We start from the raw sequence: 7,888 nt of genomic DNA on the forward strand, positions 1-7,888 counted from the left end.
TTTTGGGATGAGATCAAAACGGCGATGTTAAACTGTTTTGAGTTTAGTATTTTTAAAAATATGCTTAGTTACAGTCAAAGGAGGGGGGGGGGGGTAATAGCATTAATACCGAAAAATCAATTTATCGATAGGGAAGATTTAGGGAATTGGAGGCCTATAACATTAAAAAATGCTGATTATGAAATACTGGCAAAAACCTTGGTAAACAGACTAAAACGTTTATAAGTAATATAATTAGTAAGGACCAAAAAGGATTTATTCGTGGAAGAAACATTGCAGAAATGTTGAGGGAAATTGATGATTTAATAGAATATGAAAAAGAAATATACTTATCCTCGTTAACGTTATCAATTGATTATAAAAAGGCTTTCGACACTATATCAACAACATTTCTATTAAAAACTTTTGATTACTTTGGTTTCGGAAATTATTTCAAAGGTTGTATTATCACCATTCTCAATAATAGGAAGGTTTGTGTTAAAACTGGGGGACATATATCGGGGGATTTTGATATGCAAAGAGGCGTTAGACAAGGTTGTCCAATATCTCCTTTAATTGTTATTCTATGAGTAGAAATAATGGCATCTAAAGTAAGACAGGAGAAAAACATTCAAGGAATACTAATAGATGACACACGATTTATTATTAAACAATATGCTGACGATACAACAAAAGAATCAAGATTAAGGATTTTACAATGGAAGATTATGCATAATATTTACCCTACCAATATATTGCTTCATAAATTGAAAGTTGCAAGTTCAAATAAATGTCAATAGCCTTTTGTGATGAAATAGACGATTCTGAGCATTTCCTTTTTTAATTGTAAATCAGTAAAATCTGTATGGCGGGAGATAGAAAGCATAATTAACAGTAAGATAGGGAAACAAATACATATAGATTTGCAAAAAGTAATGGTGGGATTGATTGATTATCCCGGAATCAATTAATCAGATCGTATGTGGACAAACCATTTGATTCTCGTTGGAAAAATGGTTATCTCTAAAATCAACCCAAAAAATATCCATTAGCGATATTACGAACCGATATGAGGATCAGAAAATTGATATAAAATAAAATAAAATAAAATAAAATAAAATATTGTTATTGTTATTATTACTGTTTTTGTAGTTGTTATTATCGTTGCTGTATTTATTGTGGTTGTTATTATTATTAGATATTATGGTTCCTGTTTTTGCTAACGTGGCTGTTATAATAATTTTTAGTACTTTTATCACTAATTTTATATGCTCTATCATTATTATTATTTCTATTGTTGATGTTGTTATTATTATTGTTGGTGGTCTTTTTATTATTATTGTTGTTGGTGTTGTTGTTACTAGTGTTATTGTTGTTATTATTGTTATTATTATTATTATAATCAATTACTTGGACCTGTGTTTCTGAAGGTGGGTATATTGATTATACAATTTGTATACACATAGTTATGAAAAAACTATCAGTTACATTAAAGCAATAAACCAATATTATCTTATTAAAAACAAAAAAAAAAAACAAAAAAACAAAACAAAATTAAAGAAATACAAAAACCTGTGATGAACATGGAGTCGTTATATCCGATATTACAATGTCGTTCAATTTGTTTATAATAAAAAAAAAGTAAAGACATCAGAAATATATGGGAATGCACAACTAGATACATTTATCTATATGCGTAATCGACAGGCGGAATCGGATTCAACGACCTTTTTTTTTTAAAAAAAAAAATTATTATTATTATCATTATTATTATTATTATTATTATTATTATTATTATATTATTATTATTATTATTATATTTATTATTATTATTATTATTATTATATTATTATTATTATATTATTATTATTATTATTATTATTATCATTATTATTATTATTATTATTGTTATTGTTGTTCTGATTATTATAATCACTATCAATATTATTATTGTTATATTTTTCAATGACTGATTAACCCAATCCGTTCCTATGTACACTCAAACTATTCCGCATAGGGTTGTAAAACTGATTCATTTCTTTTGTTTACTTTTGTACATTAAAAATATGAGCTTTGTTAAATGCAATATGTGCCAAACATGCTCAATGCCTTTTACGATGCGTCCCAAGCCAACAGCAACACTATGATTGCAGAATTTATTTGTTTTATTCCGGTAAAGACAACGCTGTTAATGCCCAATCAGGTATACATTTTACACCTGAGTACAATGAGAATTAAAGCACTTCCCAAGGACCCAACATTGAGCCTCCCATAGTGAGACTCGAACCATCAGCCTTCAGGTCAAAAGACCACGATGCTGCATTAAAACCAAATGAAATGAATATGAACAGTTATAATTTAGCGCATTTACAAAAATTTACCATGTTCAATGCGCTTTACAATATTTTTTAACTTCCTATTTCCATTTCATACAGGACCAGTTTGGCGTTATTTTTGTACTATCATTCTTACAATGTCCGCCAGTGCCCATAACCTCGTACTCATTCATACCTGAGTCGAGTTAAAGTTTGCAGTGATGAGGACCATCCAAGGTCACAGTAAGAATAACGCCATGGTCATATCTGACCAATTCTACGACAAATGGAAAGAACAGAGAACTAGACTGTGTCGTCAAAAACTTGGTTCAAATCTCATTAAAAAGTAATAAACAAAAATGACTATAACAGCTTCAAAAGAGAATAAAATACCAAACACGGAACGTTTCGGGCTCAAAACCCTTCTTCAGCCAACAACAAAAAACAATAAAGACATATAAATACATTACTAAAATCTGGAATATTGTGAGTATTTTAAATAAAAGCATAGCACCAATAATCAAAATGGTAAGAAAACGAGCTTTAGGTTTCTTACAATGCAAGAAATTTAATTTATTCTCCATCATCTTCTTCTTCTTCTAGGTTCCATGCCTGGTCCAGGCTTCGGATACTGCATGAATTATCTCTCTCCATTCCTCCCTGTCTCTTGCTTTTTCAAACAGCTCTTGGATTGTTAGGTTGGTGAAGCCCTTCAGTTGGTCTATGAGTGTTTTTCTTTGTCTCCCCCGGGCGCGTTTACCAGGTATTTTTCCACAACTTGCCAGGTATTCATTCTTATCTTTCCTTACTATGTGTCCGAAAAAGGATAGTTGTCGATCCACTATTAAGGGCATTAGTTTCCTTTGTTGGTATGTTTGTTTTAGCACTTCTTCGTTCGTTTTGTGTGCGGTATACGATATTCTCTGCATCCTTCTCAAGCACCACATTTCAAAAGCTTTAATGTTCTTTTGTGTTTCTGCATTTGTAGTCCAGCTTTCGCATCCGTAGAACAAGATTGGCCACACGTAGCACTTCAAGACTCGGAATCTAATCCCGAACGACATCTGTTTGTTTTTCAAAATGTTTCCCAGGTCCATGAAGGCCTGTTTGGCTTGAATTATTCTTGCTCGTATGTCTCGGTTACATCTTCCATCTGTTGTCACTATTGAACCTAGGTATTTAAAACTTTCTACGTTGGTAAGCTGCTCGCCGTGAATCGTTATATTGCAGGTGTTGTTGTTTTCGGGGTTTTTCTGTATTACCATGCATTCTGTTTTGGTGATATTCACTTCCATTCCCTTGGCTTCACTATCTACTACCACTTTGTCAACAATCTTTTGAAGTTGGATTTCTGATGTTGCAATGAGTACCGTATCGTCTGCGTATCTTATATTATTTATGTTGTGACCTCCTACTTTTATTCCTTCCATATTATTTATGCCCCTCATGATTGTTTCTTGGTATAGATTAAACAGATCTGGTGAGGCAACACACCCTTGACGGACTCTTTTCTTAATAGGAATGGAATTTCCTGTAGAGTTTCCGATTTTGATAGATGCCTGCTGGGTGTAGTATAATGTTTGCATGAGTCTGAGGTCTTTCTCATCAGCGCCAATGGAGTGCAGTTGTTTTAGTATTTCTTCGTGGCGTACTCTATCAAAAGCTTTTTTGTAGTCGACAAAACAGAGGTATAGTGGGGTCTGAACCTGTATAGCTCTTTCACTTAAAACACGGAGGAGGTATATTGCGTTCCTTGTCCCTCTGTCAGGTTGGAATCCATATTGTTCTTCTGCGATTTCGGGGTTAATCTTATTCCTTAGCCTGTTGATAATTATACGCAACAGTATTTTGTTGATGTGACTTATTAAACTTATAGTTCTAAAATTTTCGCATCTGACTGCACCTGCTTTCTTTGGTATTGCTATGAAAATAGAGTTACAGAGATCTTCTGGAATTTTCCCAGTATTGTATATATTGTTGAATAATATGTGAAGTTCATCAATTGCTAGATCTCCTAGGCTTTTTAATACCTCTACAGATATTTCATCAGGGCCTGTTGCTTTACCATCCTTCATTCGTTCCATGGCATGTTCAATTTCACTTTTGGTGATGTTTGGTCCGCTTAATGGTTCTTTGAATTTCAGTGGTGGTTCATTTCTATTTGGATCATTGTACAGTTCGCCTATGTATTCTACCCATCGGCTTTCTATATGTTGTTCTTCAAATAGCAGTTCCCCTTGTTTGTTTTGGATACAACTTCCTGCTGCTTTGCTTTTCCTTTTCCCTGATAGTTTTTTTATTCTTTGGTGAGCTTTTTGGGGGTTGGGTTTGTATTCTCTTTCGATTTCGCAGCATTTCCAGTCTAGATAGTTCTCGTGTGCCTCGATGCATTTGGATTTAATGTGGTTGTTCAATGTTTGGTATTCTGCAGACCCTCTGTTGCATTTTCGTCTTTCTTCAAATAGGTTTAGAATTTCATCTGTCATCCATTCCTTTTTGCTGTTTATTTGAGCTATTGGTAAATGCTTTTCTGTAGTTGCTTTGACACACTTTTGGAATATATCAAATTGTTTTTCACATTTTTCGTTATCAGGTTCACTTTGGCTTTGTATCATGAGTGCATTTTCAAATTCTTCTCTCATTTTTGTTTGTATGCCATTGTCTTTGCATAACCTGTAATCCTTTTTTATTCTACCAGCTGTTCTCTGAATAGCTTTAAACTTTATCCTTACTGTACAAACAACTGGGACATGGTCACTGTCTACATCGGCGCCTGGGTAGGTTTTGCAATTTAATTTGCCATTTCTGAATCTTGATGATACTGCTATAAAGTCTATCTGGTTCCTTGAAATTAATTCTTATGTTCTGTATGTGTGGCTTTCGACGACGTGTACTTATTTCATCACCATCCATTCTCTGGAGCACGTTGGCGGTCAGCAGCTGTCTCCGCCTATCACGATCCTATGAGTACCCATCATAGATATACATCTGTACTATAATAGTACATGGTATCTATGGTACGCATGAAGTCTGTGTTGGTTTTCAAATCGGCCATTCTTGGGATATTTAGATCAGATATGTCATTCTCTGTCTCCCTCTAGGTCTCTTTCTTTCGATCTTCCCAGGTGTTACCAACTTTTTCTATTCCGTCCCTTCTCCACACATGTCCCAGAAACCGTAACTGCCTCTTTCTGATGGTAACTATCAATATTATACGATTCTTTCATCCTTTTGTATTTTTTTAACGAGTTATTTTTTACCGTGCCCAATAACACAACGAGTTTGCGAGTATCTATAATGTGTTATTGCACGATAATGCAGGAGTGCCCAATAACACAACGAGTTTGCGAGTATCTATAATGTGTTATTGCACGATACTGTCAGGAGTGCCCAATAACACAACGAGTTTGCGAGTATCTATAATGTGTTATTGCACGATAATGTCAGGAGTTTAATCAATACAAAGAAATGAAATAATACGTTTATTGATTATTAGATACAGCTGTAGTTTGTAACCAAATGGTATGATATTGATACTTCTATTCATCAGAACTTATATCTTTCCCCTTCTGCTTGAATGGCAATTTAACAAAAAAAAAAAAAAAAAAAAAAAAAAAAAAAAAAAAAAAAAAAAAAAAAAAAAACGTTGGATTTGTATTCATGCGCACCAAAATATTATTTATAATTACCAATCAGCTGTCTTTTACACCAAATGTGGCACCAATAAAATGTGCGCAAATGTTCTGCAATCATTGAATACAATGTTTATTCAACGATTACGTATGAAATGGAAGGGTTTTCCAATGAGAGGGCAGGAACAATCTTCCTTTTCTCACCTTCACCAACACTTCCTGCCTCGTCAGGTCTGATAACCCAATTCATTATGGGCTCATTGTTATAATGGAAATCTTTTTTTTTTTTAAATGACTCAAAATATCGTCCATTAAAACAATGTTAAACTAGGCCCATAATTGCGTTCGGGTGTCAGACCTGCATATATTGTACACGTCGGTGGCTCTGAATTCTCTTCCCAGCAGCTAGTTCATATTACCGTTTGAAGACGGTGAGTGACATTTGACGACGATATCTCTAACCTCTGACCTTTGACCACAACAAAGCAACAACCATCATAGTTCAATAAATGTGACCACCACCTCCAACCGGTGTGATGTCTGGATGGACCAAATGTCAACAAGTCATAATAAAAACAAAATTACCAGAAATGTGGAATTTCACTTTGGTTTTTTTTCCTTCTTTTTTTTTTTTTTTAAAAAACAACAACAACAAAAACAACAACAACAACAACAACAAATAATAATAATAATAATTAATAATTATATAATAAATAATAATAATAATAATAATAATAATAATAATATAATAATAATAATAATAATAATAATAATAATAATAATAATAATAATAATAATAATAATAATAATAATAATAATAATAATAATAATAATAATAATAATAATAATAATAATAATAATAATAATAATAATAATAATAAATAATAATAATAATAATAATAATAATAATAATAATAATAATAATAATAATAATAATAATAATAATAATAATAATAATAATAATAATAATAATAATAATAATAATAATATAATAATAATAATAAAATAATAATAATAAATAATAATAATAATAATAATAATAATAATAATAATAATAATAATAATAATAAAATAATAATAATAAAATAATAATAATAATAATAATAATATAATAATAATAATAATAATAATAATAATAATGAACTTACTTATAGAGCGCCTCACAACGCGCTGCATAATGAATAGAACAGATTTTTTTTTAAAGAACAAAATACCAAACACGGAACGTTTCGGACTCAAAACCCTTCTCCGGTCAACAACAGAAACATTAAAAAAAAACAAACAAAAAAATACATCATTCTAAAACCCCGATAGGCCACAGAGTCCTATTGATGACGTCCTTTCGGTAAGTCTAGAATAAGATCTTGGAATGAATCCAAAATCTTATTGTCTAAATCCAGATACGCAGGTTAATTTATTATTTTTCATTAGTTTTTTTTTTTAAGATACGTTAGAATTGTTGTACCTTTAATATGGGAACCATCTATCAAATTTGATTTTGTCCATCATGTTTTCATCAGCAGCATCGTTATCACCATCATCATCATCATCATCATCATCATCATCATCATCATCATCGCCATCGTTCATCATGTTCAATTGTTGCTGATAAATCGAAATTTTTAAAAATGCTCACACACCAATCTCATTGGTATTTTGTGTCAGTCCTTCCACTACCCACTATAATATCAAGGCTACATTCACCAGCTGTTTCAATTGACACGACTGGCAATGATAACAGACATAAAAGACGATAATATTATATTATTATTTAATGAAATCAACACATAGAATTAAACGAATGAGAATACGTACGGAGTCTAAAAAGTGTCCACCAATGAAAGCATTTAGCGCCATTTTGTTGTTGGCTGAGAATGTAAACATTACCATTCATTCGGTATCTAATGTCATCATAACGACACAACAAACACCACAACAATATTAAAATTCACAATAAAATGG

This window comes from Berghia stephanieae, chromosome 13 (assembly GCF_034508935.2).
Source record: "Berghia stephanieae isolate SIO BIC M18660-M18661 chromosome 13, UCSD_Bste_1.3, whole genome shotgun sequence".
Lineage (NCBI taxonomy): Eukaryota > Metazoa > Mollusca > Gastropoda > Nudibranchia > Aeolidiidae > Berghia > Berghia stephanieae.